This window comes from Pantherophis guttatus, chromosome 1, assembly GCF_059756535.1.
Source record: "Pantherophis guttatus breed Tessera chromosome 1, ASM5975653v1, whole genome shotgun sequence".
In the NCBI taxonomy this organism is placed as follows: domain Eukaryota; kingdom Metazoa; phylum Chordata; class Lepidosauria; order Squamata; family Colubridae; genus Pantherophis; species Pantherophis guttatus.
In genome coordinates, this window is record NC_142063.1 from 231,256,825 (window position 1) to 231,283,222 (window position 26,398).

Sequence of the window (26,398 nt, forward strand, 5' to 3'; positions counted from 1 at the left end):
TTGAGATCTAACCACAAATATGGATTATCTGGTAATCTGATAGGATAGCGCATGGTGCCAAAATTAACTTCATTTTTTAAATTAACATCTCAGCTCTAACTATATCTTACAGGATTTCTCACCAAAGTATTGCAAAATCTCAGGCAGAAACATTAACATTATTTTGTGCTGTTTTGTTCTTTTCAAGTTAAAAAAAATATTCCAGAGATGCCTTTTGGAAGAATCATATAATGCCTACAGGTGTTTTGTTGATGTTCTCTGACTTACTTGACATTTCTAAAAAAATTAATGAAATTGTGATGCACATAACAGATCAGCATTTTCAACCTTTCCCAGCAGCTTTCTTTACATTCCTGTAGTCACTCAAAAGGAAGCATTTATTCCAATAACCACTGACAAATTATTTTAGTATTTTTCCCCAATTTAATGTCTTCCAAAAGTGTAGGCATAATTCTCAGAATGTCCAGCAGATATATCCAATGTTGGAAATTCAATATACAGTATATGGGAACAAGAAATTTGAGATTTTTGATGATCCCCAAGAAGCCATAGTTCTATATAGGATGTACTAAAAGTTAAAACTTTTGAAACACTATGTGTAGTGTCAGATTTAGATAATACAGCCTATATTGACTGCACTAAGTAAAGGCCAGGTCTTTTCAAAGAACCTAATTAAATTGGTGTTTTTGGATTGAAAAGAAGGCATGAGAGCCAGTTTGATATAGTGGTTAGTTTCATGTTATTTAGGCACGAAGCCAGCTGGGTGTTTTTGGCCAGTCACTTCTCTCAGCCTAAGGAAGAAAGCAATGACAAACCATTTCTGAAAACCTTGCCAAGAGACCTGCAGAAGGTATCCATCCATCAAGTGTCAAAACTGATTTAAAGACAGTTTTGCACACACATCAACATTTGAAAGGAGTTCATAAATCTGGAATATGCTTTGAGAACATTAAAAATTTTCCCTTCATAATGATTGGAGTTAGTGCATTTGTACGTTGACTGGGTAACTGGTGCCAGAAGAAGCTTCATAGCAGTTTCTTTTTTCAAAATAGAATTGCCGAGTTAGGCAATTATTGACTCAGCTAGCATTTCTCTGGTTTCTTTTTGTCATTTCTCTTAAATTTCAGCCTTCTGTCTCTCCCCAATAAAATCTTACTTTAGTAAGCTTTTTCCTTTGTGCATGTACTTCCTATATGTATCAAATTGCTTAGAGATAATGTAAGTAAAAGTGGTGTTAAAACAATCACCAACCTCTTTTTTTTTTTGTCTCCATCAAAGGAAAGACTTTTCAATCGAGAAAGGATGATGTTTTTGATGATGTTATTTTTCCCAGACAAAACCACCTGCATTCTTGCGCTGCAGGAAATAATGTTTTTTTGAACTGGCTATACAGAGTGCTGTGACCTCCTGATTCTCTCTTAACTGTAGTGTCGTAGATATATATTTATGGAATGTAACATAAACACAAGTTAGAACATGTCAGTTGATGTGTTATTCTCAAACGTTATTACTAAATAATGAGTCTCATTCCACAAAATCTACCTGTAACATTAACTGCCCTTGGAGTAAAACAATGACACTCGGAAATAATAAAGTACTCCAGAATATTTGGAAACTCCAACTGCTGCAAAATATAGCTGCATGGATAATAAATGGTGCCAGCTACATGACATATCTGAGACTACTCCTCTGTCAGCTGCACTGGCTGCTGTTGTTTTAAGGTGCAATTCAAAGTGGTGGTTATCACCTTTAAAGCCTTACAAGGTGTAGGACTGTGTTACCTAAAGGACTGTCTTTTTCTAAAAGACTCTATCTGTCCAATCCAATTAGATTGGCCACACTGCAGATCCATCATCTAGAGTTTTGACTGGTGAGAAGATGGGCTTTCTCTGCTGTAGCCTCTGCCTTATGGAATATTCTGTCTTGGAAGATTAAAATGGCCCCAACTTTGTTGGCTTTTTGCAAAGCTATGAAAATCTGATTATGTGCCCAAGCCAAGGGGACTCAGACCCCTTTTATTTGGCTTTACTATTAGTTGGTTAATCATCATGGCTATTGTTCGTACTTATTTCCTTTGTGGATGTTTTTATTGTTTTAATTAATTTTAAATTGTTTTATAATTTTAGACTTGTTAAGCCACCCAGAGTCACTTAGTTGAATTGAGCAGCTATGAATAAATAAATACATGATATAACAGGACCCTGGTCTCCACAAAACAGGATGTGTAGAGAACCTTAATTTTAGGCTAAACAGAACAAGTAAATTTCAAGACCATTATTAGAGTGGGTGTTACTTATTTAGGGTCTGAACATAGGGAAAAAGAATTGGGCACTCTATCCCATACATTAGTCATCTCTAACCCATACCTTAGCCACCTCTGGAATAATAGACTAGGAAAGGTTTGGATGCTTCCATTTATGTTTTTAAATCAGCTGGGATTAATATTCAATTTAATATTGTGTTCTCATGATACTACCGTCTAACTATTTGATCCCATTAAACAAACTAGGAGGTAGGGAGGCATTCTGTTCAATACTGTAAAAGTTGACCAGCCTAAGTCTGTCCATCTTTTGGAGATCCTGAACTTACTTCCCTGTCACGTTTAAGTCTGGCTGGAGTCCCGTTCGAGTACGGCCCCTCTTGCACTAGGAGAGGTTTCCCTAATTCTTGCAGTAACAATTTCCTGCTGTTCCCACAAAATTATACACAGAAATCGCTGGGTTAAGAGGAATCTTCACCATCCAACAAACAGCTTTCAGAGACTTCTCCAAATCGAAGGAAGCCAAGCAAACTAGCTTCTTCTCAACATTTCTCCGCCGTCTTTTTAAGGGACAGCGTAACAGAATAAAAGAGTGGGAAGGGACCTTGTAGGTCATCTAGTCCACCCCCATCCCCACCTCAAGCAGGAGATTCTATTACACCATTTCTGACAGATGGAAAGTTCACAATCATGATGGCTGCATTATGATTATGACGATGATTTATCACTTGTTGCTTGTGGGTACACTGAGAGCTTCTGCACTGGAGGCAGATTCCTTGTGTGTCCAACCAGACTTGGCCAAGAAAGAATTCTATTCAATTACGATGTATTTGCACGCCCTTGGGAGACAAAAGAGACCGGAGCGGTGGAGAAATACCCACGCGGCTCAGCCGGCTTTGCATCTATTTTCTTTTCCGCGATGAAATCATCTGAAACGGGGTCTGTTCTGACCTCGACGCCTGTAGAATTCCTGCAAAAAGGTGGAAATGGAGCGGAAAGTTTTGCACTCCGGCGGAGCTCAGGCGGCGTCTTAGTTAGAAGTCATAAAAAAGTCTTACAATCGCAAGGCTGGAAGGGACCTCCGAGGTCTTCTAGTCCAACCCTCTGCTCTATACCATCCCGGGCAAATGAATGCCTAATCTATTCTTGAAAACGAGAATTAAAGTCATTAGGAACAGGAGGGGAGACACAACTAAGCCCAATACAAACGCTCACATTTTCTCATCCTCGGAGCAAGGCCGACGGTAGCCAAGCGACTGCGCATGCTCTGCCCGGTAACCATCGCATGTTTCCTACCCCCCCCCCCTTCTTCCAGCGTTTGCACTATCCAGACTTCTTCACTGCGTGCGCAGTTTCCATCAGCGGTCCAACAATGGGGCTTAAGGGGAAAAAAAGGGCGGGGGGGGGCGCATGGAGCGTTAAACTTCGCTCCTCTGTCTGCGCATGCCCAGCAATCCTCGTTATTTAGTCCTGAGCAGGAGTAAAACCAGCTCCGTGCTTCCCTCTGTTTCTCCCCCCCCCCCCGTCCGCCCACTCCTCTCTCCTTCCCTCCCCCCCTCCCTCCGTGAGGTCAGAGGAGACTCCGCCCAATGCAAGCCGGCCTCTGGCTCTGGAGACCGCGAGGGCGGAGCTAAGAGAAATCTCAGAGCCGCGCAGCGCTCTGGAGTTGAGGCGGCATCAGCTGAGGACGGAGCGACGGTCGTGGCAGGTAAAACTTTTGGGGCAGGCGGTGAGCCCGGCTGGAGCCGCAGCGGAACTACTGGCCGCTCTTCTCTCTCTCTCTCTCTCTCTGTCTCTTCTCCCGACTGACCCGCCGGCGCCTCTTGCCTTTCGTCCCGCTTCCCTATTTTACATCCCGACTTTTTTTTTTTGCCCGCCTCTTTCCCGGCCGACGCGTTTCACCCGGTCTCATCTGCTGCTTTTGGTTCGTTCTTGAGCTGCTTCGGATCTTTTCCCCCTCGATATTGCCCCCGGGGCTTTCTGGTTTGATGTTCGGACAGGTGGAGGTTGGGGAATCCCCCCCACCAAAAAAAAAGAAAGAAAAAGTTTCAGGAGGTCTTCTAAAAAGCTTCCGAGAAGTTTCCGTTTAGTTTTAGTCGCGGCACTTTTCAGGATAAGAGGAGACTTTAATAATCTCTTATCCTGAAGAGATTGGACAACCATTTGTTTGAAGGGATATAGGGTCTCCTGCTTGAGGAGGGGGTTGGACTAGAAGACCTCCAAGGTCCCTTCCAGCGCTATTTTGATTCACGATTGATGATCCACTAGAAAGGGGCATTCATCTTCAAACGCATTTGTAGCCGGCGTAAATTTTTTTTTTTTTTGGTATCCTGGAAGGTGTGGACGCGTTTTATGTGTTGGCCCTGGAGGGGCCAGTATTTTACAGTTAAATACTGTAAAATAAATGCCCTTTTATTCTCTTCAGTCTTCCCCTTCAGATCCCGTAGTAGAGTATAAGTTCCTCTCTTTATTCAAGTTGTTGGGTGGAAATGATGGAAGTTGCAGTTCAACATATATGGAAAATATCCGGTTCAAGGAAACTCAGGCTATATGAATACTATATATGATTATAGAAGCCAAGGGTGTCAATTATTGAAAAATAATGACTCACCTTTAGCATTTAAATGGAGTATTTGTTCTGGGTAGGGAAGTGATTGGGCTGGGAGAGATTGCAAAACTTTTTTTTTTTTAACCCAGAGAAAAAGTTGAAGTTCTTTCTTTTTCAAAAAAAAATAATTTCCAATTCTTCCCTCAGTTTGCTTCCTTGAAGTAATAAGGTAAGGGAAACATTTAAGATAGAAGGGAAGAATCATCTAATCTTACCAACTAAGTGGTATTTGCAATTAAGGTGGAGAGATTTGTGTTTTTTTTTAATGTTTTGTCATATGTCTTAGGTTAGGTGCTTCTTAAGTTTAAACTCTTGCAAAATATTAAAAACAGTTTCAGCATCAGGAGCCAAAGTTATTCAAAGGTTATTTCTTCAGAGGGATAGTACTTCACCTGTTTATTCCCTAAAAACCAACATGCCACCTGAGAATAAATACAGAATATGCTGATTAGTGTGTAACTTGTGTTATACAAGTTGTGTTACACACTGTGTTGTTAGAAGAAAAATCCTGAGCCTTAACCAAAGGAGAACAGAGAAGAAGAAAAAAGGAAAGAAGAAATGCTTTGGGATTTATTGCAGTCAGGGAAAAGGTAGGCTTTCTTATCTTTGTGCCTGTAGAGCACAGACTTTCTCAAAATATTTAGAAATAGATGTGCTTGCATTGAAAGAATGGTGTTTTTTTTTCTTTGCTCACTGCACCTGCTTAATGTAGTCTATCTGCTGGAATTAAAAGGCAAAGTGCCACTGTCTTTTGAAGACTATGTTCTAAGGTGTGACTGACAGAATAAACTTGGCAGTTTAGGGATGGGATGGCTCCACAGGGAGCAGCTTTCCGTCTTGGGATGGGGTGTTGAAGCTTGCTTGGTGTCTTTTGAACATCAGAAGAGATGATTTTGTCAGCTCTGTCACAGGAAGAAGGGTGGAATCCAAATGTGAATGGAATGGGTGTATGTTGTTGTTTGGGAAAGATGGTTGTTTATCTGAACACCAGGCTCACTTGAGCTTATTCATTTCTAAGTTTGATCTGTTAAGATGAAAATGTCACATACATACATTTGCATACTTCTGTGTCTGCTCTGTTCTGTCTGCAGGAGATAAAATAGTGAGTTTAACCAGATATTTTGATGTCCTGAGGTATTTAACTGAAACACTCCCCATCAAAGAAGTAATTTATAATATATTGAATATCACATCAAGAACTTTCCCCTTTCAAGGTTCTCATGAGTGGCGTGGAGATTTGATGCATGGGAGAATGCTTCAACACAAAATGGGCAACCCTGACTCCAACTTGGTGCTCATATATCAAGACATAAACTCGGCTTTGGTGTAATATGTGATTCTTTGTGAATCCAGTGAGTTGTGATTTATAGCTGAAGAAGCAATACAATGATTAAAATTTAGTTTCATGTGTTAACCACACCCTGACTGCATAGCTGTTGATCGATAAGCCAGTGTATTTTGAAGGTACCAATTTGGGAAAGGCTGAAATATGAGGTCTTTACAGGACAATTGTAATTTGTTGTATAGCACACACTTGACAAGGTGAGAACCAACATAAGGAAATTATGAAACTGTACTTTAAACTGCAACGATCATTTTGAATTGGATGGAGAAAAATAACTGATAATTATCTTAAATTTGTAGTATTTACAAGAAGATGTACTATATGGAAATTTTGGAACCTCCACATGCTTTCCAACTTATCTGGAAGGCATCTGATTGGGAAAGGCTGCTTTTTATATTTATAGAAATTGCAAATAATCTTCCCTTGGTTTTTTAAGTATTTAGATAGAAGTCTTGTATTTTGTATGTATGCACAAGGATCCCAAAAGGCTCTGAATGCAGGGTGGGAGTGGTGTGTGCAAGAAACACACCTGTTGCTGTAAAAAACTTGTATACAGAATTTTCCCTAGAGATACAGATCCCAGCAAGCAGGTCCCAGTGGTAAAATGACTGGGAATTGCTTTTCTCCTTTGGACAGAAGAAAATAAACAACTGTCACCAAAATGTTGCATTAATTGATTTAGAAGATGAAATATTGTTCAGTTTTTAACCACAGCTTCAGCATCTGATCTCTAAATTTGCAATTCATACACCAGGAAAAAAAAAAAGAAAACAAGGCCACTTCTAAAAAGTGAGATAATTTTTCACATAGCTCATGAAACCATTAAGTTGTAAAATGATCCGTGAACCTGATCTGAAATTCAGGAGAGTACAAAGGTTGACATCTGAATGAAGTCTTCTTGTGCTGCAAGTAAAACATATTAACAGGCCTTTGAAAAGTGATACTTTGCTCTCCAATCTACTTTCTGGAACAAACGATCTCCCAACTGCAGAATACTGTTATAAATTCTTGATGGCTATTTGAACACTGCCTCTCCCCCTCCCTCTTTTATAGAATTGCACCATTATTTTGATCACAATTCCTAAAATAGGTTTTTTTTAAAATAGCAAATGTGTCTTTATTGGGAAGTAAACCAATGGAAACAATGGAAAAGATGATAAACCATTTCACTTGCTACTTTTTCTCCAGGTTGAAATTAGGGAAAAATATTGTAAACCTTTTTTAAAGACATGTATTTATTGCTTTAAGACAAAGAGTTGCTAATTTAATATTCTTGATGTATGAATCCTTTCACAATAGAATCTGTGAAGTGGCTTGGTTGTTAGACAGCTTATTGCATTCTATATTTTAGTTTGTTACATGAAAAACCATAAAACTCTCTTAAGTTGCTGAATATCCAAGAGGCCAAACCAGTAACTGTAAAAGTTCAAAAACAACACAATTGAAAAGCCTTAGTGACCTTTTTCTATTTCCACAGGGAATAAATGATTCAAAAATATGTTTTGCTTAAAATTGAACCGTTAAGAAACTTTCTCATTTTGTCTACACCTTTGTTCTATACACATTGGCCGCAAAGTTTCACTGAACTTTAGGAAGGCAGTAATTTGGATCCATCCTTACTTGTACTTATCATAAAATGCACACAACAAGAATATAAAGATTGATTTTATATGTGTTAAGCTATAACATGGTTCAATTAGTTCAGGTTTGTAGGATTGTGTAACCCCAGCCATAGTAGCTTGTTAACAATCATTTATGACTTAGCATTCCTGATCTTTTTCAAGATCAGAATGCCTTATTTAGCAAGTTATTGTTAAATAAACTGACTTAACAGAAGTGTCACTATGTAAATTGTGCTTAACGCAGAGGAATACGCATTGGAGAGTCTTGCTACTGACTAATAAGGTGGGAAAAAAGCAACAAAAAATTTAGGATGTAAGCAGAAACTATCTCAATCTGCGAAGATAGGACATATCGATGTTTAGCCATAACCCTAATCTGAAGTCTGGGATCCAAGCAGAATCAAAATCACTAACTTTGCTTAACAACCACAATTGGAACCAGCAACTATGTTCCTAAGCGATACGGCTGTTAAACAAGACATCACATGACCACAACGGATTTACAACGCCACTTCCACCATAGTCATTAAGTGTGACATCCTGTGATCATGACTTTCTATTTTACTGTCAGCTTCTCCATTGATTCTGCTTGTCAGAAGCTGGTTGTGAAACATGGAAATGGTGATGATGTGACTGTGGAACGCTGTGATAGTTGTGAAGTGCCCAAATCTTGATCACATGACTATAGGGATGCTGCAACAGTCGTATGAGCTGATTGTAAAGTTACTTTTTTGGTACTGTCATAATTTTGGTCACTAAACAGAGCAGTTGTTGAGCAAGGATTACCTTTTCCTCCTTGTTTTGGACAGCGTATTAAGAGGAGGCATTGGCTGGAAGATGATCAGAGCAGTATCTGATAATCCTTACCAACCCTTATCAAAGTGATGGCACAGAGGATGACACAGAAGTACCTGTTCTGCTCACTCGATTCTATGTTGTTATAATGTTGGCTTTTATTTGTGGTGGTGGAGAAGGCTCTTCCATATTCCTTGGACAGGAAAGGTGACCAGTATAACACCAGACATGTCACAGGAAGGCAAAATCACCAAACTGCATCTCACTTATTTTGGCCATGTAATGCATGAGAATTCAGTAGAGAAAGCAATTATGTCTGGAAGAGTTAACGGTAAAAGGAAATCAAGCCGCCAAAGAACATGATGGCTGGACATCATTAAAGTTGACACAACAACAACAACAACAACATAGAAAAACTCAAAGAAGTAGTGCAAGATTGGAAGATGTGGATAAACCTGATCCATAGAATCGCCAAGCATTGGACAGGACTGAATAGATAACATCGTCATCATCATCATAATGTTGGCTATAGATGTTTCCATTCTTCATCAGAGGGTGGCAGGATGGGATCTACTTGGACTTGTACTGCTCCCCTCTTCCTTTAATTAAACGGCTTCTGCTTAGGCATGAAGGCATCTACTTTGGCTAACAGCCATAGTTGCCATATCATGGCTCAATGCATAATTCGGGTCAATCTGTATTATTGTTTTTTTTCCCCCTCTACAGAACTGATTAAAATGGTGAATCTATAGTGGATGATTTAATACCTCCCTGTTGGATCACTGCCATCTACTCCCCCCCCCCTTTTTTTTTTTTTTTTTTTTTTTTTTGCTGATAGAAGCTGTTCTGTTGTATGTGATAACTCCTCCCTTTGCTATTGGTTGATGCTGTCCTAATAATGGAAAACTCCGCTTGGATTTTACCTTAGGCACTATTTGAAAACTGGGATATAAAGAACAGCTTCTTTAGAAAGGGAAATAGTTTAATTAAGAGCCACACTCTCTTGCCCCAACCTTTTATCTTTTTTCTTTTCCTCATTTGTTTTTAAAGATAGGACATATTTGGCAGATATCTTTCAGACAAGGTCATGTGGCTATCAAGGATATTTTTGCAAGCTGGAAATAAAGTTATGGGCACAGGGACAAGGGATATGTTTTGTTTCTATTGAATGAAAGGACTGATAAAAATGTGTTGATTTATGTAGAAAAAGGAGGCAACTCTGTTGCAACTCCAAGCCTCTTGGAATGCTTAGCTTTTTAAGTCAGGCAAGCTTGTATTGCCTCTTGAGCAAAAAAGCTCCTAAATAGCTTGTAGGTGGTCCAAAGGTATTTATTATTTATTTATTTAATTATTTAATTTTTATACCGCCCTTCTCCTGAAGGACTCAGGGCAGTGAACAGTCAAAATAACATACATATAAAATGTGAAATAAAGCAATTTAAAATAATTAAACCAATTTGGCTCATCAGTTAAGAATTTTCAACATAAAAATTTAGAACAATTAGAAGAAATTTATGCTAGCCCGGCTTGGTGAAATAGAAAGGTCTTAAGTGCACGACAGAAAGTACGGAGATCTGGGATCATTCGTATCCCTGGGGGTATCCTGTTCCAAAGGGTAGGTGCCCCCACAGAAAAGGCTCTCCCCCTGGGAACCACCAGTCGACATTGCTTTAGTGACGGCACCCTGAGGAGGCCCACTCTGTGGGAGCGTATTGGTTGGTGGGAGGTTATCGGTTGCAGAAGGTGGTCTCGTAGGTACCCAGGTCCTAAGCCATGGAGCACTTTAAAGGTAAGAACCAACACCTTGAAGCGCACTCGGAAGACCACCGGGAGCCAGTGTAGCTCGCGTAGGAGAGGTGTTACATGTGAGTGCCATGTCGCTCTCAATATCACTCACGTAGCTGCATTCTGGACCAGTTGGAGCCTCCGTGTGCACCTCAAGGGGAGCCCCATGTAGAGAGCATTACAGTAGTCCAGACGGGAAGTGACGAGGGCATGAGTGACTGTGCATAAGGAGTCCCGATCCAGAAAGGGTCGCAACTTTGTATATATACAAAGGTATGCCATGCTTAATATGTTAAGACTTTGCACGCTTTTTTTTGTGAAGAGTACAGAGCTCATTTTTAAAATGGTTTATATTATGCTTTCATTCAACCCTTTTTTCAGGTTTGCCTGCATAGAAACCGGGTGAGGTTCTATTCTATGAGAATAGAATAGAATAGAATAGAATAGAATAGAATAGAATAGAATAGAATAGAATAGAATAGAAGTGATTGGACACACAAGGAATTTGTCTTTGGTGCATATGCTCTCAGTATACATAAAAGGAAAAAGAAAAATGAAAAAGAAGTGCACTCTGCTGCACAATAATCTGCAATTTCGTGCTTGTTTCATTATTAAACACTCTGAAAAATTCATTGGATTAAATGTTATAATAAAAAACAACCTTATAAAAAAGGAAAGGTTGAAGAAAATAGAATGTAATGTAGCTTCAAATTGGGATTGTACGGGGGAAAAAAGGTGAAGGGGACCAAGAATTAAGTTTTTAAAGAATAATTTGTTTATATGTTAAAACAGTAGACAGATAATTTGTTCTGTTTGTGGGTGGAAATCCTCATTGTGATATAGTTCTTTCTTGTAGTTCTTGGCCAAGAGCTCTTGGTCTTAAAATAAGTGCAAATTCTACCACAAGAGATGCCAGATTGTGTCTGCAGTTTATATAATTTCTGTAAGTTTGCATGATCTTACTTTGAATTTATTTTAAGTTTATTTTAAGACATGGGAGAAAAGGATAACGAATAGTTTCTATTGAAATTTCAAACTTAAACATTTAATAAAATAATTGTAAGATATTCTTTTAGAAGAAATGTGAATGTTATGAGCAGGATCATATTCTGTAGGAATACACAAAGATTGTAGAGGCAGAAATGGTTTTAGAAATATATTCTTGTACATCTTAATAATTTTATTTTCTTCTTTAGAAAAAGATGATTTAGATTTGTGGTCCACTTCAAAAACCAGGGACTAGTGAAACAAAAAATGAGGGAGGGAGGGAGGGAGGGAGGGAGGGAGGGAGGGAGGGAATGAATTGCTAATAAATATATCAAAGAACGGATACTAAAGCATTTCTTTATTCATGTATGCATATATTTAGATATTTGAAATATTTCTAGGATGATTTTAAGTTAAATTTCCCAAGTGTGGGGGGGAGAGGAGTTTAAAAAAACTGATTTGCCTCATTTAAGAAGGGTTTACATCATTCTATTTTTAAGAGCTTACAGTTGACAAAAACTTTATTGAAACAGCACAGCTGCAGACTATGCATTCCTTTGAGCAGCTTGGAAGCATAATGTTTATTTAGGTGCTTTGCATGAACATCATAACCTGGGATGTAATCACCGTTTTTGTGCACTGTCTGCAACAAGCTTCCTGTTTGCTGTAAGTGGAAAGGAGTTAATAGTAAATGTGCATCTGGTTGTTAAGTAATATCAACATCAATCTATGGAGATTCTCAGTCATCCAGGTCATGGTTGTCCCAAAGGTGCTTTTTTCAAGAGGCAACTGGACATTCTGGTTTTTCTTTGAAGACGTTTTGATTTTCATCCAAGAAGCTTCTTCAGCTCTGACTGGATGGTCCTTCCATTCCCTGCCATCCAATTAGAGCTGAAGAAGCTTCTTGGATGAGAAGTGAAACGTCTTCAAAGAAAAACCAGAAACTCCAAGTTGCCTCTTGAAAAAAGCACCTTTGGAATCAACATCAATCGCAATTCTCATTTCTTAAAATTCTTTAGCCTGTTTTATAGTATATAGGAATTTTTCCCATTTCAGAGTTAGGGCAGTGATGTGTGATAGAGTTCATGCATTGTAACATTCATTCATTTGCTGCGCTGTAATAAGGTTTGTTTAATCCTGACAGTTACATGTCTTGAACTTGATCAGTAATCATTGTGGTGGCTTTGGTTTGCTTCACAAATTTAGGCTTTAGCAGTCTTTGATGATGTGTTGGTTTCTCCAGTAGCCAATCTCAATTTACTGTATTATCTTCCAGCTCTTAATAAGAATTCATTCTAGAACCACGAATAAGGAAATTTAAAATTGGTAAATCTGCAACTGAATTTGGTCTGAGTATTTGAAAGTTGGCCTTGCTTGTACTTTTCACTTGAAACAGTAGTACCGTGTTTCCCTGAAAATAAGACCCTGTCTTATATTTTTTTGAACCTTATTGCCATGCGCTCAAAAGCCCAATTGGGCTTATTATCAGGGAATTCTTATTCTGGGAGAAACAGGGTAGGTAAAAAACACTATTTTGGCCTCCCCTTTGGGGCAGTTGGGTTGATCTATGCCATCCCCTTAAGGATGCCCTTAAGACAGGGGTGGGCAACTGTGGCCCTTTTACAACCTGTGGACTTCAACTCCCAGAATTCCTGAGCCAGCTTGGCTGTATCAGGAATTCTGGGAGTTAAAGTCCACAGGTTGTAAAAGGGCTACAGTTGCCCACCCCTGCCTTAAGGATATCTACAAGGTTCTGTTGAAGATATTCAGTAATAAATTTAAGGCAGGGATCAAAGACAACTCCCCCCCCCCCTTTAATTTCTTCATAGCAAACCAGTGTGGCTTGAATGTAAAGTAAGCTTTTCCTACCTAGTGACTACTGTAGGGCCAGGTTGACTGAGAATTCTGGAAACTGTAATTCCCAATGCATCTGAAAGAAATGTTTTGAAAACATTTTACATGGCGAGTGGCCCTGTAAATGTGCTGCATTTTATAGAATTTTTCTTCTTTTTTTTTTGTATGTGTGACATTTCACTGCCATCTTATTTGCTGATTTAGCAAATCTTTGGCTCAGTCTGCCAAGTGTATTCTTTTTTTTTTTTCTTCCATTCAACAGTGTCGGATTCTTGGCAACTCCCTGGAAAAGTCCCTGCAGTTTTCCTGGGGAGGTTTTTCTTTTTTTCAGAAGTAGCTTGCCTTTGCCTACTTTCCAGAGCTGAGAAAAAGTGACTGGCCCAAAACAATCCAGCTTGGCTTTGTGCCTAAGGTGGGAGTACCTCGTGATCTTCCTGTCTCTAGCCTGAGGCCTTAACCACTAGCCCAAACTGGCTCTCCAAGGGTAATAAGTTACTTTATATGGCTCTGTTAATAGGTATCTGGTAGTGGTCATGGTGCAAATTTAACGCCACTTGTTTCAGAGCTGACAGTTTATTGCTGCCCCCTTCTTTTAAATGTTTGTAATTCATGATAATTTCTGCTAGTAGCTGTTCCTTAGCTTATCTGGTTATTCATTTTCTTTTCCCACATTTATTTGTTGCTAAATTTATATTCTGCATTTTTCTTCAGGAGCCCAAGGCAAATGATACAGAATGGCTTATCCAGTTTCCCCCTGTAAGGTAGAATGGGATGACAGACAATGACTGGCAGAAAGGCATCCAGGGAATTTCTCCCAGTCCTAATCCAGCTCTTTAACTTCAACATCCATTATAGCACGCGCTAGCCCAGGTTCCTTCTTCGGGGCCTCAAAGATAGAAAAGTGATACTTTGGTCTGGTAAATTTTTAATGAAAGCTGACTAATAGGAGTGGAGAGGAAACTAATGGACAAATAAAAATGATAAACGTTTAGTTCTCCTGGTGTATTGAATTTGACATGGATTTATTTATTGCATTTTCAACATGAAATGCCACTAGGAATTGCATGTAAGTGAGTTTTTACAAGAGTACCATTTCAGCAATAAAGTTGGCCAAAATAGCCCTGTTTTACGTATTATTTATGACAAGCAATGGATTACGAAGGAAAATAGGTACACTGAAACTGCCCTGCTTCTACTGGGAAGAATTACTGAGTAACATGCAGTAATATTTTTGTGAATTCTTTTGTACACATGTGGTTTGAGGCAGAGATGGAGTCTAAAAATAACAATGCATTTTCAAGGGGCTAAGGAGGCCAGCTTCATATGGTCCCTTTGCCCACTCCTGAATGCAGCTCACTCATAATTTGTACCATGTTTGTTCTTAAAGATCTGCGTGCATCCCAGGGTTACTCTCTGGCTGGTTAAGCCCAAAAACAGCCTTTTGCTGTTCTGCCCTGGGAGTGTTTTCTCCGCCTTAGCAACCTAGAACTAAGGAGATACTTTCTAACAGTGAGAAGAATTAACCAATGGAATGGCTTGCCTTCAGAAGTTGTGAATGCTCCATCACTGGAGGCTTTTAAGAAAAGACTGCGCAACCACTTGTCTGAAATGGTATAGAGCAGTGATGGCTAACCTTTTTGCCATAGCATACCAGGAGGAGGGTGGGGGGGTTTGCGCATGCGTGTGCCCACACCCATAATTCTATGCACTCAGCCCCCTGCGCATGTATGTGTGACCCCCCCACTCCTGGCACGTGATGGCCCGGTAGGCCCGTTTTTCTATCTCACCTGGCTCCAGATCCTCTCTATGAGTCTTGGGATGGCGAAAACAGCCTTCCCCGCCCCCATAGAGGCCCTCTGGAGGCCAGAAACGGCCCGTTTCCCAACTTCTGGTTGGACAGGAAGTGACGTTTTTTGCTGTCCCCAGTCTCCAGAGACTCCTAGAGAGGATCTGGAGCCAGGTGAGACAGAAAAACGGGCCTTCCCCACTCCCCCCAGGCCCTCCGTAGGCAGGAAACAGCCTGTTTCCCTACTTCTGATGGGCCCAGAAGGCCCGAAAATCAGCTGGCCGGTGAGCGCATGCGTGCCAGAGCTGAGCTCGCGTGCCCAGTGATATGGCTACGTGTGTCACCTGTGGCACACGTGCCATAGGTTCGCCATCATGTGTATAGAGTTTTCTGCTTGAGCAGGGGTTTGGACTAGAAGACCTCCAAGGTTCCTCCAACTCTTTTGTTCTGTTCTGTTCCTTATGCCAGGTCATGAGATATCTGGAAGGAAACCGAGTGCAAATCAGTGTGCATGGAGGTGAGATATGGCCTCACGTGTTGCAACCTCCTGATGATGCTCCTATTGATTCATGCGCTGTTCTCTCCTTCCCCACTCTGTTTGTTTGTTTTATTAGATTTATATACCGCCCTACTCCCGAAGGACTCAGGGCGGTGAACAGGCACAAAATAAAATACATAAATACAAAATTTAAAAGCAGAAATAAAACCAGATTAAACAATTTAGCCCGAGACAAATTTAAAACATCCCAATAATTTAAAAACAGATTTAAAATTTTCAATTTAAAAGAAAAGGGAAAAAAGGTTAGGCCAGGCCAGCTTGCTGGAATAGGAGGTCTTAAGAGCGCGGCGGAAAGTGCGCAGATCCGGGATCCTCCGTATCTCCGGGGGGAGCTCGTTCCAGATAGTGGGTGCCCCCACAGAGAAGGCCCTCCCCCTGGGGGCCGCCAGTCGCCAGTCTGTGCTCCCTGCCCACTCTAACTGCCAACCTTATGACAGAAGCCAACCAACTGGTCTGGAATGGCTCCTTGAACTGACTTCTGCATTGGGGAACAACTGTTCCCACAGTTGCTCCAACACTGCTGTTTGGGGTCTCTAATAACATCCTAGTTCTTTGTTTTCATTTCAGCCACATTCTGATTTTCAACATTTTGATTCCTTTCTATCAGCCAGGCTCCTGGAGTGGTAATATACTTTGTGGGATATGTTTCTGTGGGAATGAGCAATAACAAAAAGAAAAAAGGAAACCATGCTTTGCTTGTAATAATTAATACCCCTAATGTCAATGCTGATGATTCATTCTCAGATGTCTTTACTCATGCAATTTTGTACAGTCAAATGGTTAATAATTTGGTGACTTTGGATAAATCACTATAGTTATTGCAAGAAGAATGTATGGACAGAGGATTCAAGGCCATAATTAGTTAAATTCTGCTTTAAAATTTTATTTAGCCAGCATGTACCTTGGCAAGGTGGCTAAGGATGATAGGAGCTGAAGTCTAATATATCTACAGTATGGTAGATCAGCAATAGTTAATATAATTTATACCAAAAGGGTTTACTGCAGTGCATTGGATTGGATAAAAGTAATGCCTCAGTCCTTCTAGGATACTGTCCTAGGAAGATGGAGCTGGAGGATCCATACATTTTGTGTCATAGATGATAAATAAAATACTATTCTGTTCTTCAACTCCCAAACATCTATGCATGATGTTGTAGAACTTGATTTCTTTTCATTTCTTCTTTGTCCCTTCCCACAAGATTCTTCACTATTATTGTATAAATTCAATATATGAAAATTATCCAAGCATTTCTTTTGATTTATTCATTGCATATCCCTTTTAATTATTAAGACAACAGCTGGTTTCTTTTGTATCTCAGTATAACATCTTTTTAAAACCATGTCATTTTTTCAACTGGGGGGAGAATTTATGTATCTGTTTTGTTTATTTATTTTATTCACTCTATTTTTTGTATAATCTTGCTTAGTTGTGTTTTGTTTTGTATAACTTTTTGGAGTTTATATTTAAATGTTTTGAACAAAAATAAAAAATTGTGAAAAAACATATGCAATGTTAGAATATTTGCTTCATTCTGTAATTTTAAGGCAAGTTTACATGCTCTGATTGTAATCTTTAGTTTCCTCTAGTTCCCCCTAGTGTCCAATCTTTAAAAATCTTATTGTATATTTCTATTAAAAATGAAAACAAAAGCAGGGGGCAGTGGATTTTGCTTTTCTAACAGGTTTTGCATATCCCCCGGCAAACTCCTTGTAAAATTCAGGAAGTTTTCCAAGAGGGTTTCAAATACAGCAGCAGTAAAAGGTGTATTTTTTATTAAAGTGGGATTTTTAATGGCCAACTTCGTTTAGTTTCATTTGGAAAAAGATATATGGTGCATTGGGCTCTGGATTATTGAATAAGGGTGTTATAAGACTTCTCTGTGCAAACTAATTCTGGGAATATATATATAAAAAAGTAATTTCTATGCAAAATAGCCACATATTACCTCAGTTCTTTTTATTTATATTGTATATACAATTCCCTCCTATCTAGTTATGGTTGGTGCTGAATGTACTTACTTTTTCAGACCAATGAACAGCCTGCCGCATAGCCAAGGCTTTGGATTGAACTTTTCCTGTTATATTGTATATTGTGGTGGTCCTATTTGAGGATGGTGCCTTGGAGAGTTTTGTTAGTTTGTTTTATTGTGGCTCACTTTGGCACTTCTAATGAAAAGCATTTTAAGCATAAAAATCAATAAGCGTTTGTGATAGTAGTATTCATACCGTGGTTATACTAATCCAACACACATGGGAAGCAAATGTGATTTGAGAATGCTCGCTTTCTAGTTTATGGTGATCTGTTAGCATGGAAATTTAGATTCCTCATTGTCAGGCTGGGAGTGAAAGTTGGCCATGAATAATACAAAAAATGTGTAACATTTCTGTTATTGTCCTGGTTTTTCCCCTAAATACCAGCAGAAAGTAACTTTTCAAGCAGAAATCAATAGTGAAATAATTCTGGGTTCCTTCTGAATCTTAATCAGTGTAATTTATTTTATTTACACTGATTTATTCACACTTTACATTTTATTTATATTTATACTCATATTTATACCCCAAAGAGGTGGATTTAGGTCATAAAGATAAAAGTCCATCTCTGTGTAAGTATTGTTTAAAAGCCTTATATTTCCTGTATCTCATAAAGAAAAGCACTGGATTCCTATAACAGTGAAATTATGTTAATTTAAAAGAAAAAAAGACATATATTATTCTGGAGAATAATCCAAATTTTACAGACATGTAATTATGTTCTTTTTATAGAATCTTTGTTTGTGACAGAGGAAGGCTGGAATTCTGAAATTAATAGTTTTCCTTGTGCATACAAGGAAAATGAGTGATGTCATATAAGTGACCTTTTTGGCAAAGGCTGGTGTTGCAGTGTAGATAAGTGCTTTTCCATATATTTCTATTTCCAGTCTGGGAATAGTTGCTTAGTATATTATCTAGACACAATGCCATATGTTTATGCAATTGGGATACTAGTGTGCCAGTTTGCATACAACAGACTATATTTGTTTTAGCAGAGGAGTACTTGATTGTGTTATGCATAATTGGAGGAGAAGTGTTGTAAGCACGTAACTCATTTACATAATGTTGACGGGGGGGCAGATTTAAGAGTTTGGGGAAAACTTTTAACAGGACAGGAAGGGGAAAAGGTTGAAATCATGGATAAAAGTAGGAAGAACAGCATCATTTGTGTAGCTAGGGCTGATATTTTTCTTTTCTTGTGCATCAAGAAGGCAGAGGGTGTTCTTTTTTAAAATATATTTTTAAAAATCAGTTCAAGGGTTTTACACTAATATTTGGCAATTGTTCCAGCAAAACTGGGCAGTACAATCAAGGGAGATTCAGATGTTACCGAAAAGGCATTCAGTATTTCCAGTTGCCTGCTATATTGCTAAACTATGTCTTGATGTTGTAGGTGACTTAATTTAACAGAGAGCTAGGTAGCTAAATTTTAAATAGATTTTTAAAAAATTGACTATTTAGTTAACAAAATAGTCACTTTAGTTTTGCTACTGTACAAAGAGGAGAAAGTCTTCCATAATCAGGGCCTTATCCAGATGCCAGAACTCTAGGTTCCAGAATTCTTAGCAACAATTTCTTGGTTTCAAAATTCTTGATGTAGAAGTCCAACATCTGGAGGACATCCAGGCTGGAGAAGTTGGATATAAACCATTACATGGTCTTCTCCCAACCAGTTGTCTTCCATATGTACTGGTTTATAACCTCATCATTTTCAACCAGAATGACATGAATAATATGTTATAAATGGTAGATTTGTAAACTAATGGCTTTGGAGGATATCGAGATATGGATGGCTGCATTACATGATCTTATTTCATTATGTATAATATTTGATTTTCTCTTTGCTCATCTATCCAGCTGCACTTAAAAGGAAGCAGATTAGTTTTATATATAAAGCTATTCTGTGAAGGAAGCAGCATAAAGAATATCAAAATTAATGAAGAAGAACATGCTTTATAATCCTCATATTTGTGCTTTAGTCTTTTTATTCCTAATTCCAAAGATACAGGAAGATATACTACATGGTAAAAACTTCCTGGTAGAGGAAGACATGCATGTTAATGCCAAGCATAATATATAGTGTGATTTGCTGATTAATTTAACAGTGTCTAACCAGGTTATTTACAAATAAGTAGGACACAGCCTGAACATGTCAATTATAGTTTTGCAGCATCTTTTAATGGCACATGAGACTAGCATAATCTAGAGTCATAAACACCCATTTAAGAAAGAGATGATTAAAATATCCTATAGGCTTTCCTCTTCTTAGAACAAACCTCAAAATTTGAGAGCCAAGGTTAATGTAACACAATTGCTTTTTAACATTTTACCTTGAGGAAGTTTTCCGTAACAGTTTTCTAATATATAATCTTGTCCTCTTCACATGAAAGAACTGCATCAGCTCATAGCCCTTGAAGTTCTGGCTTATTTTAGAATTAGTAGCCTCATATATCTTGGAATATTGCTTGATGGCTATATATAGCAGAGGATCGTGGTTGATGAACTGCACACCAGGAAAGTTTGTCCTCTGTTGGAAAGTGTCAGAGGAATACTAACTGCAAGTTATTCTGCTGATAAATTCACGAGTGTAAAATAATTACCTTTTTACCTATGCTTATCTATTTCAAGAGAGGGTGTGGAGATTTAGTTGTTACGTTATGAATCACAATGAAGTGTGGGCGGAAACTCCAGGATTACTTCTGTGGTGTAAACAAGATTACCTCAGAATACCTACCTCATGTTACTATACTTGTTTTGATGTTTTATTGTCCAAGAAAGCCTTACTATTCAAATTAATCAACATAGATTAATTCTGTTTATACATAATTCTGTTCTGTATAAATAATTATACATAATTATTATAAATAATTCTGTTCTGTATAAATCAATTCTGTTTATACATAATTCATAATTTTGCTTTCATTGTGACTTCTCATTTAACACCTCAATCAATTACATAAATAGTTCTCAAAGGATAAAGCAGCTGAGAATTTATTGACTAAATTCTAAAATTTAGTCTAAAATAAAAAAATGTTTTCAGATGTTTTGAAGAAAAAGTTTGGTGGATGTGGTCAGGGAATTATGACCACAGAAAAGGCCAGTTTAAAACAAGTTTAACTCTTTTAAGGTGGTTTACATATAAATCACAGAGATGCTTTAGTGACTGACAGCACTTGATCTAACCATCTTTTGAAGAAAGACTTTAGAATTATTGCTTTCTCCTGGGCAGAACATAAAAATCAAGGTGTTCAGATAGAAAAGACAATACAAGAACTATAAACAATTGTGCATCTTGCTGATTTTAAAAGTATATTTCCATTTAATATATATTTTGAATAAACAATCTTCCCTAATCATCAATTGTTGATTAAAGAAATAAATCTACAAATGTAGTTCAGTTATCTGTCCTGATTGCCCACCTGAAGTGAAACAGATCACACAGAACTAAGAACATACTTATTGCTCTGTTAAGAGATGGTTCTTGTTTTTATCCTTTGTTCTCTGCTCGTACTATAATACCTGAATTCAGTTTCCCTTTTAAAACTGAATTTGGAAGATGCTCAAGGTTAGAAACTGATTTTCATTGTTTCATAATGAATCTCAAAGCCAATGTGTACAAGAGTGTTTGGGAGAATTAGTCCATGGTGATCTTAGTAATGGCTAGCTAACCAGTCCAACTAAGCTTTGTTCAGTTAGGTATTAATGGGAACTTTTTGACATTCAACTGGTAATTGTTTTCATATACTTTGTGAGGAATACTTGTATAATGTGGAATAAACTGCAGAAGCAATTGAAATGGCTTCAGTCACATTATTGCTGCTATAATGTATGGAGAATTGTGTGGAGAATTAGTGCAGGAAAAGTGCCTCAGAGGGAGATCACAGCTGCGATATAAGGATATCTACAATAGGGACCTAAAAGCCCTGGGAATGGACATTAACAACTGGGAAACCTTGACTTCCGATTGTTCAGCTTGGAGGCTAAAGACGCAGCATGGCCTTTTCCAATTCGAAGAGACACTTGTTCGGCAGGCTGAGGCAAAGAGGCAGTCCCGGAACCAGCGAAATCTGGGGGCTGGGCAGGGGACAGAATGTATCTGCCCTTAGTGTGGAAGGGATTGCCACTCTCGAATTGGCCTTTTTAGTCACACTAGATACTGTTTTAGGACCTCTTTCCAGAGCACGATACCATAGTCTCTTGAGACTGAAGGATGCCAATGAAGTTTAATTCAGTTTGTTCCACATGGTAACCATTATTTCTTTCAATATTTTTGAGGCCGTACATGCAATATACTTTCCTGTCCTCGACCATACCAGTAAAAAAAATGACCATCTTCATAATACCTAAAAGAAATCCTTACATTTTTATTATCTCCCTTTTTTGGTTTGTCAAGACCATAGCTCTTTGTAGTGTCTTTAAGTATACATGTTTTTTAAATTTTTATTATTATTATTATTTAAATTTATATACCGCCCTTCTCCCGAAGGACTCAGGGCGGTGTACAGCCAAAAATAAAAACATAAAAATATAAAATTTAAAACAATTTAAAAGTATATTAAACAAATTTGGCCCATATTAATTAAAAAAAAAGAACCTTAAAAAAAACGAATTAAAAACAATTAAAAGAGCTACGCCAGCCCGGCTTGCTGAAATAGAAAAGTTTTGAGGGCACAGCGGAAGGTGCGTAGATCCAGGATCCTTCGTATCTCTGGGGGCAGCTCATTCCAAAGGGCAGGTGCCCCCACAGAGAAAGCTCTCCCCCTGGGGGCCTCCAGTCGACATTGTTTGACCGACGGCACCCTGAGGAGCCCCTCTTTGTGGGAGCGTACTGGCCGGTGGAAGGCTACCAGTGGCAGAAGGCGGTCTCGTAAATACTCAGGTCCTAAGTTCTAAGGATAGTTCTTCCATCGGGGTGAGTTCTACTTACCATTACTACCGGTTCGCAACGAGATCGCGCATGCTTGCTTTGCTCGTGCGCTTCTGCACATGCGCAGAAGCTTCCTGATGATGTCCGGGTTGGTGGGTGGAACCTCCCACCGGTTTTACTACAGGTTCTTGCGAACCGGTCCGAACTGGGGGCAACCCACTACTGTCTTCCATACAGATTTGCATTATGTGCCTGTTTTGTTAGCTGAACAGGCAGGGAAGCTTAGTTGTGGCATGTGCAAATCCTAGTTTATTGTTCTTAAATGAAAGCAGATGAAAAAAAATGCAGTCATCTAATAAACATAGATCTTAATTGCATGGTTGCAAAATGAGGCAATTTTATTCCTGTAAGTAATTCTCTAAAGGCCATTGTCACACCAGGGAGGAAACACCTACCATGCTTTTCAGAATTGTAATCTACCTCATGCTGCACTACTACTATTGTCATATTGCTAATACTACTTTGGTTCATGATGATAAATTGATATAGCTCTTTATGAGATGTGTACAGTGCTTAGTGACATTTTCCTTAATGTGTTGGTTAAAAGAAAAGTCCGTTTCAATCCAGGCGGCTACACATTAGCCAACTGCTCTTGATTTGGACAAAGGTCAAAAAAGTTGCACAGCAGTAATAAAACATGCACACATACAATTCTTGCATTTATTTATAATTCTACATAACTTCTCTCAACTCACAATGGTGAATCCTAAGATTAGATTTTATCAATAAACTTATACATGTACTCTCAATTGCTCAGTTCAGGCAAACTCAGCAACTGGACCAGAACCACATTAATCTCTTAATAATGTCTAAGTAAAAAAAAACTGTTGAAGGGGTAGAAGCGTTTGTTTCTATTTTTCATTTTTTTATTTTAGTGATTTACTTTTTTTCTAGTTTATTTCCCTTGTCTTACACTTCTCAAAGACACAATTCATCATTCAGAATCCAGTCCTTTCTGTCTCCCCATTGTGCCACGGGAAATTGGCATTTTGAGGACAAATGTCTTTCTTAGCTCAGTTTTTGACACGTTGAGGATGAGCCCATTCAAAATTTGATGAGAGTTGTTTCATGAGGGTATGTGATGAAAGAAACACTTCAGTTAGTCAGAGACTAATGAAAGGGGTAAAGTTTTTAATTGGGATCTTTTTTTAAACAACAACAACAACAACTTTAAATTCCTTTTGGCTTTTGTCATCTGTACTAGTGGATCTGAATTTGCATAATTATGATGGTTACTCTTGGGTGTGTGTGAAACAGAAAGAGAGAGCAATCATGTTTTCAGTCAACTCAAAGCCAAAACCAGTGAGTTTTTAACACCAACCTGACTGTCTTTTGTAGAACGTTATTTTGGTGTGCTTCCATAGCATTGGCTACCCATTGTTTTTATACAGTATTTGCATAATGAATTCTGGCAAGAGTTTATAATGTCTTTACTGAGGCCTTAGCTGGCACAAAACTGGGAGATTTATGCACATTAAATTGAAATAACAGCTGAATCATTTAAGCAGAGATTTTAAGGCTTGACGTTTCATAGCTAATAACCAGATTTTTCTCTTGAGAAGCTGAGAAATATGCTGAGTCCAAAGATGCCTGCCAGCCTGTGATGACAAAAGTCAAATGCAACTTGTTGAATGTGATGCAGCACAACCTTTTTAATGCTATGTTACAGATGTTAAAATGGCAAAGGTAGCAATTTGCAAAATTATATGTGCCAAGCTTTGGGAGGGAATGGATCCTCGTGGTGTTATAAAAATCTGTTTGTGCATTACCTCCTAAAATATGCAAACACGCTCAATTTTAGGGGAGTGATTAGTTTTAGGGTTTTCTTTCATTAAAATATTTTTAACTGCATTTAATTAAGCACAAATGGGGAGGGGAGTAAATTGCTTCAGAAGACTCAAATTCTTAGAACATTTAGAAAGACATGTCAGTGCCATGAAAAATAATTATATGACATTTAAAAAAAAAATTCTGCTAGAATTGCAAATCTTAGATTAACAGAATCTTGCTTTTCATTTGCCACTGTTAGTATCATTTAGTCATGCTATTCAGTGAAAAATAAATATTATGTTCAGGTACCTCGGAGGACAATGCTTGATTTAATAGTATATGGTATGAAAGATCGTTAATTGCCTGGTTTAGAAGTGAATTGAAATGTAAAGCCTTTCATGTCTATAGTATTTATTGATTTGTTTAACTTATATCCCACATTTCTATTCTGGTGCCTACTCAAGACAGCTAACACAGTTTAAAAATATCATACAAAAATAAAACAACATTCAAAATAACAATAAAATAAGGGCTTTAATCATTGAGCAGTTGAAAGGTTGGTGAAACAGATTCGATCCTTACAGCTTTACTGAACAATGGAGATGGGGTGAAATGCAGTTTCTCAGAGAGTGTGTTGAATAGTCTGATCCAAAGCAGGAAAAAGGCAGAGAGGCCCCTTTGACATTTACGGCTGGATAGGTTTATAAAAACAACAACAATATCACAAGGCTGAGCTGCTACATGAGCAATGTAACTGCACCAGATGCTTTGAAAGCAAACAAGATTGTCAGAGTGGATAGTTTTAGAAATAAAGATGTTTGTGCAATTTCTTTTCCCTCAATACGATAGTTCACCAGCCTCTGAAAAGTAGGAATGCCTGAGTTGGTTATCCTTTGGATGAAAGAAAGCTAGAGCTTTTAGTTAATGTAGGTTGAATATCTAGCAGAACAACAAGAGGAGAAATATTTCTGTTTGAACTTCCTTTCCTGTGTTGCTTGGTAATAGGCACAATGTGTGATGTGCAGGAAATCAGGAGTCTCGGCAGTTCAAATGAATATATAGGTTTTGCATGCTAAAACTCTCTACAGGAATCTGAACTACTAACAGTCAAAGCCAATTGGTGATAGATAAGAGTCAGTGCAATTCAAGATGGGCTGCACTTGTGGGCGCAAAGGGACATGAGAAACAATGACGTGTTTGATCCCTCCCTCAGGCTCAATCTCCTATACCAGTGGTCCCCAACCTTTTTATCGCCGCGGACCAATCAGCCTTTGATAATTTTACCGTGGCCCGCTGACCGCGTGCAGGGGTGGGAGGCGTTGTTCGCGACCAGGGTGCCTCCAGCTGTTGCAAAACTACAACTCCCAGCATACCCAGACAGCCTCTGGCCCTCCAGGCATGCTGGAAGTTGTAGTTTGGAAACAGCTGGAGGCACCCTGGTTGGGAAACACTTGGACCTCCTCAGTCAATTACCAGGACCCCCCCCCCCCAAAAAAAACGCCCGCCTCCCCTTCTTCATCCCGCGGTCCCCTCACATATACCCCCGGCAGGTTCACTCACCCTTTCTAGCAGGCCTGTGCGGGAGGGGGTTTCAACCTCTTCTCCAAAGCACCTGAAGGTAGGAGGAGAAACTGGATGGAGCAAGGAGATAAGCAGCCTCGAACTAAGGAGAAACTTCCTGACACCCAGAACAATTAACCAGTGGAAAAGCTTAGCCTTCAGAAGTTGTGGGAGACCCATCACTGGAGGCTTTTAAACAGAGACTGGACAGCCATTTGTCTGAAATGATATTGGGTCTCCTGCTTGATCTGGGGTTGGAATAGAAGACCTCCAAGGATCCTTCAAACTATGAGCTCCTCTGTTACAAACCTCCAGGGATGCAGCACCCACAACCTCTGGAGAACCAACCTCCACTTGAAAGAGGCTTTTTCAATCTTCCCACCAGCAGAAATTGCAGCCACCAGTTTCCCAGCCTGCAGCACCAGTGGGCTTCCATTTGGGGAGGGAAGGAACCTGCAGCAGCAGCAGCTGAGAGGCTTCAGCCCAGTTGCTTCTCCGCTTCCAAGCCG

The 26,398-nt window shown here is 38.8% G+C and overlaps 1 protein-coding gene and 1 long non-coding RNA gene across 5 annotated transcripts in view; one reads left to right on the plus strand and one right to left on the minus strand.

Moving 5' to 3' along the window:
* Positions 1-403: 403 nt before the first annotated feature.
* On the minus strand, positions 404-3,776 carry LOC117674074 (uncharacterized). The gene is made up of 2 exons (XR_004593662.2): positions 3,319-3,776; positions 404-3,230 (listed from the first exon to the last, which is right to left on the minus strand). It is a non-coding gene; the product is annotated as an uncharacterized LOC117674074 (long non-coding RNA).
* The window catches only part of MYO6 (myosin VI), a 134,603-nt gene continuing 111,770 nt past the window's right edge, over positions 3,566-26,398 (plus strand). For all 4 annotated transcript variants that reach the window (XM_060689157.2, XM_087882537.1, XM_060689158.2 and 1 more), the window contains exon 1: positions 3,566-3,968. The gene's annotated coding sequence lies outside the window, so the exon portion shown is untranslated. The remainder of the gene's footprint in view (positions 3,969-26,398) is intronic.